Below are 19,762 nucleotides of genomic sequence, written 5' to 3'. Positions count from 1 at the left end.
ACCTTTATGTCCAAAATTGGGCATAAAAAGAGTTTATAACTATGGACTCTCTAAACAGAGTAGAATCAAACCATGAAGTGTTAGCTGTATTTATTTGACTTGGATCATTTTTGTAATGAATGAAAACTTCACAAACACCTCAAACTTTTGAATTAGTGAATACTTCCTGATGTCTCCTATGCCAAGACCCCAGGAGAAACACAAAGGAGTTTAGAGTTAGCTGGTACAATGAAAGTATATGAAAAGCTCACTAATGCAAAAGATGTATGATAATAATAATATAGGTACTATCTTAGTAATACCATAAGACATCAGAAACACTGAAGTCATAAGACATTAAATAGTGCCAGTGACATCACAAGACAGCATGTAATCACCCCACAGGCTGTTGGAAATAAGTGCTATGACTTCAAAGGAGACAGAAGCTTGACCAGCATAGGAAAACTTCCTGCCCAGGGTGGACCTTCGGTTTTGAAGAATGTTAAAATTGGAAAAGACAAAGTGTGTATGTGTGTGAGTTGGGGACGGGAGTTAGCCGGTGAATAGTGGTGAGGGATGGGTAGAAAAACGAAATAACATTCATGGAACACTAACTGGTGTGTCAGTACTATGCTTTTCTCTTTATCTCGTGTGGGGAAAGCATTCCATAACCATTCAATGGCATGGAATGCTCTGGGATCAGTTTGCCTGGATTTGCGATTTATTAGGTATATTAGGTTTCCCTCTAAGCCTCAATTTCCCAATCTGTAAAACAGGCACAATAATAGTGTTTATTTCTAGGGTTGTTTTGAGGATTAAATGAGATAGCCTACAAAAGCACTTAACTCCTATTTGTGCCACATATCAATCACTCAATAAATGTTAGCTGCTATAATTATTGTGATGGTAATTGTTATATGTAGATCCAGGGTAAGTTCCACCTTTCCTCAGGTTTCTAATCCAGCTGTCTTTGATTTTTCTTCTCTTGTGAACTTACAACCCTTATAATATACCTTTTTTTTGGGGGGCCAACTGTGCGGCTTGTAGGATCTCAGTTCCCCAACCAGGGATTGAACCTGGGCCACGGCAGTGAAAGCCCGGAATCCTAACCACTTGGCCACTGGGGAACTCCTTACAATACACTTCTGTTTTTAATTATTTACTATTGCATACTTTCATCTGGAAGTTCCTTAAGATCAGGGGTCTTTTCGTATGTTTCCCATCCCCAAAGTATCTAGTCCAGATAGTAGGCGTGGAGCTGATTGATTTTATAGATTATTGCATAAGGAGATGCTGTGAATAGTTGTCCTAGGAGGTATGTGTTGGTTTGTGCCATTTCCCTCAACCCCATCCCACAAATAATAACAGCTGATATGGAAAGATTCCTCCTCTTCCAGAAAAGGGAACCCTCCTACACCATTGGTGGGAATGTAAATTGGTACAGCTGCTATGGAGAACAGTATGTAGATTCTTTAAAAAACTAAAAATAGAGCTACCATATGATCCAGCAATCCCACTCCTGGGCATATATCCGGAGAAAACCATAATTTGAAAGAATACATGCACCCCAGTGTTCATTGCAGCATTATTTACAACAGCTGGGACATGGAATCAACCTAAATGTCCATCGACGGAGAAATGGATAAAGAAGATGTGGTATATTCCATATACTATGGAATATTACTCAGCCATAAAAAAAGAACAAAATAATGCCATTATTTCGTTCATGCAGCGACATGAATGGACCTAGACATTGTCATACTGAGTGAATTAAGTCAGACAAAGACGGATATCATATGATATCACTTATATGTGGAATCTAGAAAAAGGTACAAATGAACCTATTTAAAAAACAGAAATTGAGTCACAGATGTAGAAAACAAACTTATGGTTACCAAGGGGGAAAGGTGGGGGAGGGATAAATTGGGAGATTGGGATTGACCTATACACGCTACTGTATATAAAATTGATAACTAATAAGAGCCTACTGTGCAGCATAGGGAACTCTATTCAGTACTCTGTAATGACCTATATGGGAATAGAATCTAAAAAAGAGTGGATATATGTATATGTATAACTGATTCACTTTGCTGTACAGCAGAAACTAATACAACACTGTAAATCAACTATACTCCAATGAAAAAAATTAATTAAAAAGAAAAGAAAAATTCCTCCTCTTCTAACCTTGGAAGTAAGTCCTCACACCACACCAGCCATCTTAGGTGAATTTAACCAATCACAGAATTGCAGGGACTTCCATCGTGGTCCAGTGGCTAAGACTCCGTGCTCCCAATGCAGGGGGCCTGTGTTCGATCCCTGGTCAGGGAACTAGATCCTACATGCCGCAACTAAGAGTTTGCATGCTGCAACTAAAGATTCTACATGCCACAACTAAAGGATCCTGCATGCCACAGCTAAAGATCCTGCATGCTGCAACTAAAGATCCTGCATGCCACAAGGAAGATCCTACACACACGGCAATGAAGATCCCGCATGCTGCAACTAAGACCCGGCATGGCCAAATAAATAAATAAAAATATTTTTAAAAATTCAAAGAAGAGGGCTTCCCTGGTGGCGCAGTGGTTGAGAGTCCGCCTGCCGATGCAGGGGATGCGGGTTCGTGCCCCGGTCCGGGAAGATCCCACATGCCGCAGAGCGGCTGGGCCCGTGAGCCACGGCTGCTGAGCCTGTGTGTCCGGAGCCTGCGCGTCCGGAGCCTGTGCTCCTTAACGGGAGAGGCCACAACAGTGAGAGGCCCGTGTACCAGTTTAAAAAAAAAAAAAATTCAAAAAAGAATTGCAGACCAAGAGAAGACATGGGAAGTCTTGTCTAACACCTTCAGAGAACAAAACTCTAAGGGTCATAGAGGTTATGTATTTGCTCAAGGTCATGCAGTCTGTTGGTTGAAGAGTTAGGATTAGAATCAAAATCTCCTGTTTTCTAGTGCAATCCATATGGGCCTCTAGCAAATTGACTCTGTATTACCAGATAAACGTAAAACTGCAGATATTAGTCTGAGTAGTTAAAACTGTAGTGATTTTTTCTTTTATCAGGATAGAGCATTTTTACGGTTCTGAATTCACTGGGTAATGGAACAGTCTTTTTACTTTGTATATGAGCTCCTTGAGGGCAGAGACATAGTCTGTTTTGTTTACTCTTGTATCCCTAGTGCCTAGAATAGTGCCAGGCACATAGGAGATACTCAATAAATATTGGTTGAATGAATGAATTTGTTAGCAATATTGGCTGAGACATCAGTTGAGAATGTTTGTGGCTTCTAGAGATTCTAACCTTTAAGTATCAGACCCCGGAAAGAAACCCTTATAAACAGCAGGGAAACTCTGGCTGTGGCAGGAAAATAAAAATGAAATTCTTCCCCTTACGGGAGGAGCAGAATTAAGTAAAAGTGTATATGAAACATTTGGAACTTCTTGGAAGAAACATATGTTATAAATAAATATTAAGGTCAGTTGGTTCAAGAAGCTAGAATTTCCTTTAAGCTCCTTGGCACATCTTGAAGGAGAAGCTAGAAAACATCAGCAGAATAGTTTCAGTGGTGGATGAGATTCAGGTTTTTGTCCACCTTGAAATTGTCCTATGCCCCTAGGCTAATGAGAAAAAAAAGAGAAAATCCAGTTCTTATGAAGGTAAGGCCCCCTAACATTCCATATGCTTCCTGTTCTAAGCATGAACAATCAAACTTTATGTGCAAGGCACCAGAGAGCCCATGTTGTCATTTAATCAGTGGGGTGAACAGGCCAGGCAGGATTTCCCATCTTCTGTCCATGATCATCCAGCCAATGAAAGGAGACAGTGATAACTAATAGAACCATGAAATGTCCTGAATCTTACTTTGGGATATGCCACTGGTTAGCATGAGTTAAATAGTCTCTGTCTGAAGATGATATAGAGATGGATAAAAATATAGAGAGGCCAGATAGTATGGGAGAGAGGGTACTAATTCAGGATTGAGGAAATCTAGATTTTGATTCTAGATCTATCATTAATTAGTTACATGACTTGGGCAAGACCCTTTAGAGTCTCAGTTATATCTAATGAGAAGTGAGAAGGTTTCTTTTTACATATTTAAAATATTTGATCCTGCTTTAAAATCTCTGATTTTCATAATTACTGGAATAGATGAACTTCCATCAGAGCATAAGGGAAAGAAAGATGAACATTGGCGCTAAAGGCAAAACCAGTCAGCACTTAGGTCTGTGGCTTAAACTGCCACTCCAGAATGCAGAGGTTTGAAAAATGAGCTGCGCTTTAGGAATTACTTAAACAGTTTAAAATGTGATTTATTTATGAAAACAAATCTTTCAGAACTCATTTGGGTTAGTGATAAAACCAAACCAAACATGAGAGCATCCCTCTTCCTTCCAGAAAAGGAATATTTCTTTAAATAGCTCACTCTTAAATATTGACTTCTCTTGCTAAAGCCACTGCAGTCATTACATTTGGTTCTCATGTATTTCCCTCTAGGGGATAGAAAAGGAGGTTTTCAGAAAGAAAAAAACCCTTTTGCTTGACTGCTATGAAATAATACCACCCTCTAGAGTATCAAAATGAAAATGTGGATTCAGAATATGTGTAGGCCCTACATGTGACCTGTCCTGAAGTGTTCCTTCTTGACTTTAGGTAGCACTGGGGATGTCCTTGAGAGAAAAAATAGCTAGGGATTTTACTTTGGTGATGAGTTACGCTAGCAGGCTTCATGTCTCACGTAAATTGTAACCTTTGCTGAGTGTAACCCTAGCTCTTTGAAAAGAGAACAGAATTAGACTCCACCAAATGAAGAGTCTAAGACCTTGGCAATCTTACCCTGGAAAGATGACAAGATACATAGAGATCATGAACAATGGTGAGGCCCTTATAACACTGCCTAAATAGGATGTCTGCAGAGTTATACCAGCTTCATGGATGTAATGTAGGTTCAGTGGTTTGAGAAATAGAACATCAGGTCTATTTAAAAGTGAACAACAGAAGACTCACATAGTAGCTATATTATGCAAAATTGGGGAAAGAGAGAGAGGTAAGGCAGGTTAGCAACGTACAATATTTCAGATGTTTCAAAATGTCACCTTAGAATACTTAGTGAAAATTCACACGATAAGCCAAATTTGGTGCATTCTTTTTATTTTTAATTTTATTTTTTTACTTTTATAAATTTATTTATTTATTTTTGGCTGCATTGGGTCTTTGTTGCTCTGCGTGGGCTTTCTCTAGTTGCATGCAACGGGGGCTACTCTTCGTTGTGGTGCGCGGGCTTCTCATTGCGGTGGCTTCTCTTGTTGTGGAGCATGGGCTCTAGGCACATGGGCTTCAGTAGTTGTGGCACGTGGGCTCAGTAGTTGTGGCTCGTGAGCTCTAGAGTGCAGGCTCAGTAGTTGTGGCTGCGGCATGTGGGATCTTCCCAGACCAGGGCTCGGACCCGTGTCCCCTGCATTGGCAGGCAGATTCTCAACCACTGTGCCACCAGGGAAGCCCCTGCCTTCACGTTTGATCATGTTTCTCTGTCTTTTGTTCTCTCTCTATTGCTTTTTATTTATTTATATTTATTTATTTACTTATTTATTTTGGCCATGCCACGTGGCTTGCGGGATATTAGTTCTAGGGATTAAACATGGGCCATGGCAGTGAAAGTGCCTAGTCCTAACCACTGGACTGCCAGGGAATTCCCTCTCTCTTGCTTTTTAGAAAAAGAAACCACTTCTTTTTATTTTCAACACAGTTAAACTAATGTCAAGGGTGGGTTGCTATTTTCTAGATGACTAGAAATTTTACTTAATTACATTCAATGTTTTGCCTCTTCCTAATGTTTTGTCAAATTTCTTGATTTTATACAGTGCCAAGGAGATTATCAATTATGTCTTTCCATGTTAAATACTCACTGTCCTGGTTCTCATGGTTTCTCCAGTAGCTAAATGGTGTTTTGATATAAAGCTGTTTTAAAGGATAACTATTATGCTCTAACTAGCATACAGATTTCTATTTGGATATCTCTGTGGCTGAACCTATACCATACTTGTTTTCCTATTGTCAAGGTCCACATTGTTCATGGCCTTTCTCAGACTGCTTCTCCATCAAAGGATATGATGCCTGATCATGAGTTAGGAATGTCACTACTTCCTCCCCCTGATGCTAAGATCCTAGTAGGCTTGGAAATGACTGGGACATATCTTGAAACTCTTGCTCACTGAGGGGCTCTTTGGGGCATATGATCTTTCTACTGTTACTTGATGTTTTAGGTCAGGAATTCAAGAAGCATTAGCTGGGCAGTTCATTTCCGATCCATGTGTTTTCAACTGGGGCAGCTGGGCCTAGAGAGTGCAATAATCCAAGATGGTTTCTTCACTCACAAGTGCGGCACGTTGGTGCTACTTGGCCTCTCTCTCTCTCTCTCTCTTTCCATGTGATGTCTCTTCCTCCAGGGCCTTTCCATATGGCTTGGGCTTTTCACAGCATGGTGACCTCAGGGTAATTGGATTTCTTACATGCAGGCTTAAGGCTCTAAGAGCAAGTGTTCTAAGAATCTCTCTCTCTTTTAAAGAAAAACTTTCCCCACTTTGTTTTGTTGTTATTTCTTGGACCCTCATTTATGGCAGTACAGGAACTAGCTTTAAAAGACTCAGTTTGTAGAGTCCTTCTATACAATAAATTCAGACCTTAGGGCTCAAATACTAAGATAAACAGATGTTTGGTTTGAATTATATGGCAAGCCACTTTGTACTTTGTTTTGTTAGAAAACTTTCAAGTTTAGTGAAAGATCGGGTTTAAGATATTTTTTTTCTTATTTGAGGATAAAATACTGAAACCAAACCAGCTCTGGGGCAAAGGAGCAGTGGTGGCAGAGACCTAGACTCCAGAAGAATAATCTGCAACACTTCTGGTCTCATTTTCCAGCACCTGCAGTGACTGCTGGTCAGAGATGTTAGGAGAAAAGTTGCCTCGAGTTAAGAGTCTTACTGTCTTGGAAACAGTCAGCAACTTTCAGTCCAACTTTTGGCAAGTTGACAAAGTTTGTATTTTGCAAACTCTCCTCAGCCCTGCAGCCCTTTCTTGCACACACTTTATAGTGATTTCTTCCTTTAGATGTAGCCCTCCAAAGTTATCACACCCTCAAGGCCACATCAGTACTGACTTGTTTTATACCAATCCTCTGATAGACTGGTTCAGACAAAGACACAGATTTCTCCATGAAGACATTCCAGTCCTCCATTTGTCTTTAAACAGGAAGAGCCATTATTTTAACACAAATGACACCCTCTCCAGTGGTGACACTCTGAAGCAGACAAGCCAGTTGTCAAGTCATCTTAGAGGTGGGGGAGATTAGATTCCTTCTAATGTCTTTCACATCCTGCTAAATTCAGAAGAGACTGATATTTAACCCTAGAATTTTTATTTCCTTTGATATTTAGCCTAAAATAGAAAGAGGATGTTTGTCCTTTTTGATGCTACTGGCTTAAGTACATAAGTTTCTATGTTATAAGATCATGCTCGATTTTTAAAAGAGGCTGTTCCATTTCTGTTTGTCCTCCTCACACACATACAGAGTTATTGCCCAGAGGAATGCTATGTGCACAAGGACAGCTAAGACCACATACTGTCATTAGCTGGGAGTCAGGTTACCCAGCACATGGACAGTGGCATGTGCTAGAGCTATGTGTAACTAGAAGAGTCCTAGAGAGGGGAATCTGTAGCATTAAGCAGGCTTCGCAGATTAAAAAAAAAAAGAAAGATCACGTACAATGATCCTCTCTGAGCTTGATTTTAAAAACTTAAAATGAGGTTAATCACCAGCCCTGTACTAATCACTTTGTATGCATTATCTCATTCACTCCCATAAAACCCCCAAGCTACAGAGATATTATTGTTCTCATTTTACAAATAAGGAAACATAAGCTTAGAGAGGTTATACAAATTGCCCAAACACACATAGCTGGTAAGTGGTGAAGCCAGGAATAAAATCTGCACAGTCCATATCTAGAGCAGAGGGCTTTTAACTTCTACTATAAGAAATATACTTCTTGACCTGTGTACTCCTTAGGAAATGGGAGGAAAGGGGATCTAAATTCCAATGAAAAGCCTAGCCTTTGTCAAAATTCAGTTAGTTACTCTTGTATGGATCTATTTCTTGATTCTGTCTTCTGTTCTGTGTTTCTGTCCCTCTTCTAATACCCCACTGTCTTGCTTACTGTAGCTCTAAAGCTTTGGGTTTAGGAGGGACCTTATAAGGATATGAACAGAGATGTCCATTAATAATCTTCTCATATACAGGACACTGGGTCAGAAACTTAATTCTGACAGTGGTCTCTCTTTATTGCTTAGATGTGTAAGAAATTAGATGTGGTGTTGAGCTAAATCAAACTGGACAGTGTGTAAAAAGCTGTTTGCAAAGTGTGAGAGAGATGTGTGGTGACTATATTGATCCCATTTTGGGGATATGAAATAGCTTTGGGTTAAAGCTCCAAAGACCCGTATCAGAGAGCTTGGGAGAGGCAGAACTGAAAATGTGTTCAGTAAATTAAAATATTGAGTCCCAAAGGGCAAATTCTTACTAGGTCCAGCCCCCCTCACTACAGAATATGGTGTAATGATACCCCACTTCATTTCTCTCAAGAAAGTTGCCAAAAATATTTGCAAACAGTGCGACTGACAGGGCTTAATTTCCAAAATATACTAACAGCTCATACAACTCGACAACAAAAAAACAAGCAACCCAATCGAAAAATGGGCAGAAGACTTAAAGAGACATTTCTCCAAAGAAGAAATACAGATGGCCAATAGGCACATGAAAAGATACTCAACATTGCTAATTATTAGAGAAATGCAAATCAAAACTACAATGAGGTACCACCTCATGCTGGTCAGAATGGCCTTCATTAAAAAGTCTACAAATAATAAATGCTGGAGGCGGAGTGGAGAAGAGGGAACCCTCCTACACTGTTGGAATGTAAATTGGTGCAGCCAACTGTGGAAAACAGTATGGAGGTTCCTCAGAAAACTGAAAATAGAATTACCATATGCTCCAGCAATCCCACTCCTGGGCATATATCCAGACAAAACTATAATTTTTATTTTTAATTTATTTTATTTTTGGCTGCATTGGGTCTTCGTTGCTGTGCGCAGGCTCTTCTCTGGTTGCGGCAAGCAGGGGCTACCCTTTGTTGTGGTGCACGGGCTTCTCATTGCAGTGGCTTCTCTTGTTGCGGAGCACAGGCTCTAGGCACACGGGCTTCAGTAATTGTGGCTTGAGCACTCTAGAGTGCAGGCTCAGTAGCTGTGGTGCACGAGCTTAGTTGCTCTGCGGCATGTGAGATCTTCCCAGACTGGGGATTGAACCCGTATCCCTTGAGCTGGCAGGCAGATTCTTAACCACTGCGCCACCAGGGAAGCCCAAAAGTATAATTAAAAAAGATACATGCACCCCTGTCTTCATAGCAGCACTATTTATAATAGCCAAGACATGGAAACAACCTAAATGTCCATCGAAAGATACAATGGATAAAGAAGATGAGGTACATATATATAGTGGAATACTACTCAGCCATAAAAAGGAACAAAATAATGCCATTTGCAGCAACATAGATGCAAGTAGAGATGATCACACTAAGTGAAGTAAGTCAGAAAGAGAAAGACAAATACCATATTATATCACTTATGGGTGGAATTTAAAATATGACACAAATTAACCTATCTATGAAACAGAAACAGAATCAGGGACATAGAGAATAGACTGGTGGTTGCTAAGGGGGAGAGGGGTGAGAGAGGGTTGGATTTGGAGTTTGGGATTAGCTGATGCAAACTGGTATATATAGAATGGATAAACAAGGTCCTACTGTATAGCATAGGGATCTATATTCAATATCCTGCGATTCACCATAATGGAAAAGAATATGAAAAAGAAGGTATATATATGTATATCTGAGTCCTTTGCTATACTGCAGTAATTAATACAACATTGTAATTCAACTATACTTCAATAAAAAATAAATTAAAAAAAATAAAGTTACCAAAGAATACACAAGGGGAGTGGGCAAGGGTAATTAGGACAGCTTATCAGGACATCTTTCTTCCCTAACTTTCTTCTTTTAGCACAGTTTAATTAGCTCATTGTCACCTTGGCAATGTTGAACTGCGTGAGAGACCAAGAAGCTGAATACAGAGTAGGAGAGAGAAGTGTGACAGTGACAAGCTCGTAGAGGCAAGGGCAGTTGGAAGTGCCAGGAGATGGAAGTGTTAGGATAGTAGACACACGTGTAGAGCAGGAGCTTTTCGAGGAGGTAATAGAGAAGCTGGGGCTTAGAGAGGACTGAGAGAGGAAGTCAGGCTTTGCAGTGTCAAACTTAATCTCAGGGCTGTCCCTGGTCCCTACAGTAGCTTCTGGGACAGTACAAAAGTGATGTCCCTTGGAATCATAGAATCATGGACTCTTAGAGCTCCATATGACCTTGGAGTCCATCAAGTAAATCTAGCCCCTCAGTTTTAGTTTAAAGGGGACTTACAGTGACTGTCTAGTTGATCTCGAAACAATTTTGATATTCATGTCAGGCTTTAACATGCCTTTCTTCTGCAGTTTCCTCTCCCGTGAAAAATCCTGTTTATAAAAGACCCTGTGTGTGTATGTCCTTGTGTGTTTGTGTGCATACGTTGTCTATGTTGGGTCTGGTTTGTCAGACAACAGAGTGAAGGATGGTGATTCTAGTTACTTTTTTAGCTGCAGAACTGAAACCAAATTAGTCGATCCATAGATATTTAGTGAGTATCTGCTCAGTGTAGTCCTTTGTTTCTGAGGGCTGGACAGCATATCTTAGGCACATAATTTGGATAACCCTTTGCTTTCTAGGTGCTTACATATTCTACAGGGAAATAAATAATGATGATAATAGTCCCTCAGGCACCACAGCAAAGCACTTGAGGGCTTCCCTAGTGGCGCAGTGGTTAAGAATCTGCCTGCTAACGCAGGGGACACGGGTTCGAGCCCTGGTCCAGGAAGATCCCACATGCTGCGGAGCAAGTAAGCCTGTGTGCCGCAACTACTGAGCCTGCGCTCTAGAGCCCACGAGCCACAAGTACTGAGCCCACGTGCCACAACTACTGAAGCCCCTGCTCCTAGAGCCCGTGCTCTGCAACAAGAGAAACCACCACAATGAGAAGCCTGCGCACTGCAAGGAAGAGTAACCCCCGTTTGCCACAACTAGAAAATGCCTGTGCACAGCAATGAAGACCCAACACAGCCAAAAATAAATAAATAAATATTTTAAAAAGCTAATAAAAAAAAAGAAAGACACTTAATAGTTTTACAGTGGTTCTCAAAATTTAATGTACATACGCAGCACCTGAAAATCTCGTTAAAATGCAGATTCTAATTAAGTAGGTCTGGGTGGGAGCCTGAGATCATGCTTTTCCCACAAGCTCCCAGATAAAACTGATGCTGTTGGTCCACAGACCACACTTTGACAAATAGCATGGCAAAGTGTCTTAACATTGGTTAAAATGTGAGGCATGCATAGGAAATACAAATAAGTCATTTTAACAGAGACAGAAAGTTGGAAAGATTGGTTAGGATCAAATCTCCAGGAGCTTTGAATGCCAGGGTAAGGTTTTAGATGATATGGGTTAAGGAATCATTGCAGGTCTGTACTGGGTATAGAGTGACCTGATAGGACTTAAGGGAGATTTATTTGTCATCATGTACAGAACATATGGGGTAGAAGTTTCGTATTAGGTATCAAGTAGCAGAGACTCAACTCCTGGCCCTTAATGCCAGGTGAGGAAACTTGCAGAAAAGAGAGGAGAAGATTGGCAATAAGGAAGCTACCTGCTTAAAGACTGACCCTGGGTTTGGGGGCTGGAAGTTGTTTGGATCATAAATCTCTTTTCTCTGCCCAGATTCCAAGAGATCCCTGCCAATCCCTTGGAATTCTGGCCAGTTCTACCAAGCTATAGGAATAACCAAATTTTAGAGAAGTAGAGTACCGTAAAATACAGTCAGCACTAAAACTATCCTGAGTATAATTTAATTCTTTGATTCATAATGTATTTTTAGGAACTTGGGATGTTCTGTGCAACTGAATCTTCCAGAAAATTGAAACAAACTTGTGAGTGCCAAAAGATTTTAAAAAGTTATAGATGCTTAGGGCAAAAATTCTAAAAATGCAGAGTACGGAAGGTATAAAGTGAAAAATAAAAGTTAATCCTTTCCTCCTAAAGCAACTAGAGAAAGAAGAACTAACAAGACCCAAAGTTATTAGAAGGAAAGAACTCATAAAGATCAGAGGGACTTCCCTGGTGGCACAGTGGTTAAGAATCCGCCTGCCACTGCAGGGGACACGGGTTCGAGCCCTGGTCCACGAAGATCTCACATGCCACGGAGCAACGAAGCCCATGTGCCACAACTACTGAGCCTGTGCTCTGGAGCCTGCGAGCCACAACTACTGAAGCCCATGCACCGCAATGAAGAGTAGCCCCCGCTCACCGCAACTAGAGAAAGCCTGCATGCAGCAGTGAAGACCCAATGCAGCCAAAAATTAAAAAAAATAATAAAATAAAATAAAGATCAGAGCAGAAATAAATGAAATAGAGACTAAAAAAACAATAGAAAAGATCAATGAAACTAAAAGCTGGTTCTTTGAAAATATAAACAAAACTGATAAACCTTTAGTGAGACTCATTAGGCCCAAATCAATAAAATCAGAAATTAAAAAGAAGTTATAACTGACACCACAGAAATACAAAGGAACATAAAAGACTGCTATGAGCAACTATATGCCAATCAAATGGACAATCTAGAAGAAATGGACAAATTCTTAGAAAGGTGCAATGTCCCAAGACCGAACCACGAAGAAATAGAAAATATGAACAGGCCAATTACCAGTACTGGAATTGAATCAGTAATTTAAAAATTCCCAGCAAATGTAAGTCCAGGATCAGATGGCTTTACAGGTGAATTCTACCAAACATTTAGAAAAGAGTTAATACCTGTCCTTCTGAAACTGTTCCAAAAAATTGCAGAGGAAGAAACACTTCCAAACTCATTCTGTGAGGCTGCCATCACCCCGATAACAAAACCAGGCAAAGATATCAGAAAAACAGAAAATTACAGGCCAATATCACTGATGAACATAGATGCGAAAATCCTCAACAAAATACTAGCAAATCAATTCCAACAATGTATTAAAAGGATTGTACATGATAATCAAGTGGGATTTATCCCAGGGATGTGAGGATTTCTCAATATCTGCAAATCAATCAATGGGATACACCACATTAACAAATTGAAGAATAAAAACCATATGATCATCTCATTAGATGGAGAAAAAGCTTTTGAGAAAATTCAACATCTATTTATGATAGAAACTCTCCAGAAACTGGGCATAGAGGGCCTACCTCAACATAATAAAGACCATATATGACAAACCCAGAGCTAACATCATACTCAGTAGTAAAAAGCTGAAAGAATTCCCTCTAAGATCAGGAACAAGACAAGGATTCCCACTCTTGACACTTTTATTCAACATAGTTTTGGAAGTCCTAGCCACAGCAATCAGAGAAGAAAAGGAAATAAAAGGAATCCAAATTGGAAAGGAAGAAGTAAAACTGTCACTGTTTGCAGATGACATGATACTATACATAGAAAATCCTAAAGGCACCACCAGAAAACTACTCATGAATGAATTCGGTGAAGTTGCTGAACACAAAATTAATATACAGAAATCTGTTGCATTTCTGTACTCTAACAATGAGATATCAGAAAGAGAAATTAAGGAAACAATCCCATTTACCATTGCATCAAAAAGGGTAAAATATCTAGGAATAAACCTACCTAAGGAGGCAGAAGACCTGCACTCTGAAAACTGTAAGACGCTGATGAAAGAAACTGATGACCATACAAACAGATGGAAAGATATACCGTGTTCATGGATTGGAAGGATCAATATTGTTAAAATGACCATACTACCCAAGGCAGTCTATAGATTCAGTGCAATCCCTATCAAATTACCAATGGCATTTTTCACAGAACTGGAACAAAAATATTTTTAAATTTGTGTAGAAAAACAAAAGACTCCAAAGAGCTGAAACAATCTTGAGAAAGAATGGAGCTGGAGGAATCATGCTCCCTGACTTCAGACTATACTAAAAAGCTACAGTAATCAAAACAGTATGGCACTGGCACAAAAACAGACACATAGATCAATGGAACAGGATAGAAAGCCCAGAAAAAATCCACACACATATGGTCAATTAGTCTACGAAAAAGAAGGCAAGAATATACAGTGAAGAAAAGACAGTCTCTTCAATAATTGGTGCTGGGAAAACTGGATAGCTACATGTAAAAGAATGAAGTTGGAACATTCTCTAATACCATATACAAAAATAAACTCAAAATGGATCAAAGACCTAAATGTAAGACTGGACACTATAAAACTTCTAGAGGAAAACATAGGCAGGTTGCTCTTTGACATATATCTCAGCAATATTTTTTTTGGATCCGTCTCCTAGAGTAATGGAAACAAAACCAAAAATAAACAAATGGGACCTAATCAAACTTATAAGCCTTGGCACAGCAAAGGAAACCATAACAAAACGAAAAGACAACCTACAGAATGGGAGAAAATACTTGCAAATGATGTGACTGACAAGGGATTAATAGTCCAAAATATACCAACAGCTCATACAGCTCAATATAAAAAACAAACAACCCAATCAAAAAATGGGCAGAAGATCTAAATAGACATTTCTCCAAAGAAGATACTCAGATGGCCAAAGGCACATGAAAAGATGCTCAACATTGCTAATTATTAGAGAAATGCAAATCAAAACCACAATAAGGTATCACCTCACACCAGTTAGAATGGCCATCATCAAAAAGTCTACAGATAATAAATTCTGGAGAGGGTGTGGAGAAAAGGGAACCCTCCTACACTGTTGGTGGGAATGTAAATTGGTGTAGCCATTATGGAGAACGTATGGAGGTTTCTTAAACTAAAAATAGAACTACCGTATGATCCAGTAATGCCACTCCTGGGCACACATCTGGAAAAGATGAAAACTCTAATTTGAAAAGATACATGCACTCCAGTGTTCATAGCAGCACTACTTACAATAGCCAAGACATGGAAGTAACCTAAATGTCTGTCAACAGAGGAATGGATAAAGAAGATGTGATACACACACACACACACACACACACACACACACAATGAAATATTACTCAGCTATAAAAGAATGAAATAATGCCATTTTCGGCAACATGGATGGATCTACAGATTATCATACTAAGTGAAGTAAGTCAGATACAGAAAGAGAAATATCAGGTGATACCACTTATATGTGGAATCTAAAATAATGATCCAAATGAATTTATTTACAAAACAGAAATAGACTCACAGACATAGGGAACAAACTTATGGTTATCAAGGGGGAAAGTGGGGGGGAGGGCTAAATTTGGAATTTGGAATTAACAGATACACACTATTATATATAAAATAGATAAACAACAAGGACCTACTATATAGCACAGGGAACTATATTCAGTATCTTATACTGACCTATAATGAAAAAGAATCTGAAAAAGAAACTGAATCACCTTGCTGTAAACCTGAAACATTGTAAATCAACTTACTTCAATAAAAAATAAAAATTAAAACTGACCCTTTCTAGTCTCTAATTTCTGTTATTAACAATTTTTAATATTCTTTCTGATATTTAATCATATATATAGCTATATATATAATTTAATTTTCTTTTTTCATAAATGTAATCATACTATTTATATTATTCTACATCTTGCCTTTCCACTTAATATATCTGGGTCATTATTTGATAATAGCACATAAAAATCTAATCTTTTCTTCTAAATTCCTACATAGAATTTTTATATGGTTTATAATAGTTAATCAGTTCCCTATTGAAAAATATCTGGGTTGTTAAAAACAATACTTAAGTGAGCATCTTTATAAATACACCTTTGCATGCTTTTTAAAGTATATTTATAGCAGTGGAATTACAGCGGAAAAAAGCATATGCATTTTGAAGTTTAATAGTTATGGCCACATGGCCCTTTTGTAAAATGGTACATTCTCAATAATTATTTGAGAATCACTTCCTTGTAATCCTCATAATTGGGCATCTCATTGTTTTGTAGACTTGCATTTCTTTAATCTGGAATGAGGTTGTACATCTTTTGTGTGTTTATTGGTCACTTTTGCTTTCTGCTCTTGTAAAATGCCTGTTGAGAAATATGATCTTCCAAACTGCACATAGAACATTAGCGATGTATTTTTGCAGCTATACTTTTACAATTAGACATCATTCAAAGAAAATATTTAATAGTCTTTTAGAATCTTGAGATGATTTTTCTTTCTGTTTTTTTTTTACACAATATATTGTCACACCAAATATTTAATATCAAGGTGATGACATTTGGTCTTTCTATTTGATTTAATGAACAGTAGTATCTTCCCCAGACTTCAGTCTAATTTGAGCCTCATACAAGTTTGGAAAATTCCTGGAGTGGAAAGCTCCAGAAAAAAAAGGGGCGGGGGTATGTGTGATAGTTGACTTCACTCCCTGCTCTGTCAAAACAGTACATGCCTTCCTCCCACTTTGCTGAGAAATAACCTTGGGAATAAATTTATATATACCCATGGGTACAATTCTGAGTTTAGGACTCATGCCTTTTTTGTGCAGTGTAGACTGTTTCTACCACACTGTAGCTTCTTAGGAAATGTCCAAGAAAAACAACAATAATGCTGGTATTTGGTTTGTCATTTGTGGCTCAGGGCATCAGTGGGGCATAGAGCAGAATTCTTGCTGAGGAATATGATCCTCCCTTGATTCTAATTTTATCTTTGTGGAGCAGCTTTTAAATATGAGGACAGCTGGTGTTGGATAAATCTGTCCTCACAAGCTGTATAAGATTGAAATAAAGTTAAATATTTGGGGTTAAATCCAAATACAAAAACATGGAAAGTATTGATTAATCTTCCCTTTCTGCATCTTGGTGAACAGGCACTTATTCATTGCGAACTCCTAGTAGCAGTCCAGTTTGAAGCTTAAGATAAGGAGAATAATGTGTGCTCTAGTTTAAGTTCGAACATTTCATAAAAGGTAAAGCACAATTCTTGCTTTTCATCCCATCTTCCACCCTGCTGATAAAAGCGATAGGCTATACATACCTGTTTTTGTTAGGAACCTCTCTTTCTTTGTCTTTCTCTTTTGAGTAAAAAGTTGCTACCAATGAAATAGTGAAGCCCACATTTCCACTTTGGTTAGGATAATAATCCTCTGTGGCCTCTAAAAATTTGCAAATGATGGGACCCCAAACTCCTAGTAGATTCTCCCCCAGGTGACTGAATGTCTTGCTAGTTGCTAAGGGATAAATAAGGATGGTGAGCTCAGAGAACAGTCTGGTTGCTAGCTTTTCTTCAGCTGACTGGATTACTAAGGTAGAAAAGCACTAAAAATAAATCAGGGCACAAATTCTCCTGCCAGGGGTTGAGTATTGAGATAACTTGTCTTCTCGTCTGGTGTTGACATCATCTATTCTAATGCACACCGCAAATAGGAGCCAGAATGAGAAACATATTTGGCCATGGACTAGTGTTAGTAAAAGTCTGTAGCCCTGTACTTGTTGCTTCTTGTCAGACTCAATTAATTAGTCCCTCCAGCTCCTGTGGGAGAGAGCTAAATACATGCAGGTGAGAACTCGAAACAAATATAATTTAAATATAATTTTGCTAGGTCTTTTCCATGTCAGTTGGGTTTCAGTGTTTCCCCCAAGTGGTCAGAGTCCACCGGAGTTAGAAAAGTGGTAAGACCTCTCAGGTATTCATTTCTAGGACTTGAAGACTTCACAATCATCCAAGTCACCTGATATGGAGTAAAGAAATATTCTTATTGCTGAATTTCTGTTTCTGTTGTTGCTTTGGATGTCCTGAGCAGAGAGCCTTTGCCAGTCAGAATTACTCTGTGGATTTCGTTTGAACTCAGATGGAGGGGAAATTCATATAAATCACTACCTTCTTTATATTTATCCCTACCCTCTTTTCATTTTATAGAAAGTTGCCTTTAACTGGAATAATACTGTGTCACACTGATTCAGTACTTGATACTCACAAAACGCTTTCACACATTTATCTTGTGACCTTCAGAACAAGTCTTTAAGGAAGGCAGATGTTATTATCCTCTTCTTAACTGCTGAACTTAGAAAACCCAACAGATTCAGATGTTGACAACAATTGGTGTTAAGAGCCCTGGGAGCTCTGGAATGTCTTGGTCCACTAAGCAATGTGCAGTCTGACCCAGGGCCCTCTCTCCAAGTCTGGAGGTTTGTTCTATTTTTATAAAATAATTTATTTAAATGTTTCTATAAAAATGCATTTTCATTTTAGAAAACTTGGAAAATATGGCAGAGAAGTGAGAGAAAAAAATCAACCACAGACCCAGTACACAAAAACAAATTCCTTGGGTTTCCTTAGGTTTTTGACTAAATCTGTGGGCTGGAAGGAGAGATGAAATAGGTATTCAGTAATGCTCATTGTGTATCTACCCATTTCCCTGCATTTAGCATAATGTACATTATACACATTTTAGTTAAGCTGCCTCCAGGGAGCCTTTACAGGTAGGTGTTGACTCTGGACTTTTTGAGCTGAGCTATAAAAGGTGGCATCCCTTGTAGAGACCAACTATTCACTGTCCTCCTTTCATTACTCTTTTTTTGTTTGTTTGTTTCCTCTACACAACCTTCTTCCTTTCCTTCTGGCTATATCAGTACAACCTCTCTTCATCTTTCCCGGCAAGTTGTCATTTCCAGTCTTAAAGTCACCAGCAGTATTTTTGCAGTCCTTTCTTCAAATTCTGTCTGGCTTCCCCGATGTAGAGTCAAGGACCATGTAACATTGAAACAATGGAAGGGCTGCTCTTTCTCTAGTATGCTACACCTGCACCTTGGCACTCAGAAGGTACATCTGACCAAGAGGAGTGCTGGGAAGTGCAGGGACTTTAGCAGCTCCAGATGTTTGGAGCCAGGAAATGCTGAATTCCAATATATCTTCGAACCCCTTCTTGCATTTTTCTTAGTGCTTTAATAATAGACATTAGGTAAGTGTATATTGATGACTGTGTGAGTGAGTGAGTGAGTGAGTGAATATATTTGGTCCTGTGAGTAGAGGTGGGAAGTCACTGTACTGACTTCCTATAAACTAAAAGCATCTGGATTGTATTCTCTGTCCTGAGCCCAAGGAATTAGAAATATTTGATTTTCCTCATCTATAGGATCACTATGATATGAGAAAACCCAGACAGCAACCTTGGTTTCAAAGGTACTCACAGCCTCCACGTTGTCTGTGTGCTTTTCTTCTCCTGTTGTCCTCACAGGAAGAGCCCCTCAGGGCTGGGTTTGTTTGAGGTAGATCCCTGTTGTCTGTCAAGGAGGGGCATAAACTGTAACGACAGCTGTCGGCAAAGAGGCTAGGGTATCAACTGGAAGGACTGGGGAAGGGTCTATCTATTCCACTGTATTTGGTGCAGCCCCAACTTTGTATTAATGACACTTGGGGAGTGCACAGCCTTGCAACAGAAGACCAAAAAATATGTGACCATGAGTTAACCACTAATAGTTATACATCAAATCTGAATGGAAACCAGGAGATAAAAGGCAGGGCAGAAGACAAAGTCTCATGGTGAGCAAAGCGTTTTTAGCTGGAATGTAAAGAATTTTGGTATTGGCATTTCAAGGAAATTCAAGCTGCCCTTCCTCTCAATCCAGAAGACAGGA

At 39.1% G+C, this 19,762-nt stretch overlaps 1 protein-coding gene across 1 annotated transcript in view; it reads right to left on the bottom strand.

The window, feature by feature from the left end:
- LOC309819869 (palladin-like) overlaps positions 1–19,354 on the bottom strand; it is a gene marked incomplete at its 3' end in the record, with an annotated part of 28,070 nt that extends 8,716 nt beyond the window's left edge. Inside the window, exon 1 of the mRNA XM_082650323.1 lies at positions 19,316–19,354. The remainder of the gene's footprint in view (positions 1–19,315) is intronic.
- Positions 19,355–19,762: the final 408 nt, after the last annotated feature.

This window comes from Grampus griseus (assembly GCF_964374135.1).
Source record: "Grampus griseus genome assembly, chromosome: 3".
In the NCBI taxonomy this organism is placed as follows: domain Eukaryota; kingdom Metazoa; phylum Chordata; class Mammalia; order Artiodactyla; family Delphinidae; genus Grampus; species Grampus griseus.
This window is presented reverse-complemented; position numbering and strand designations above follow the sequence as displayed.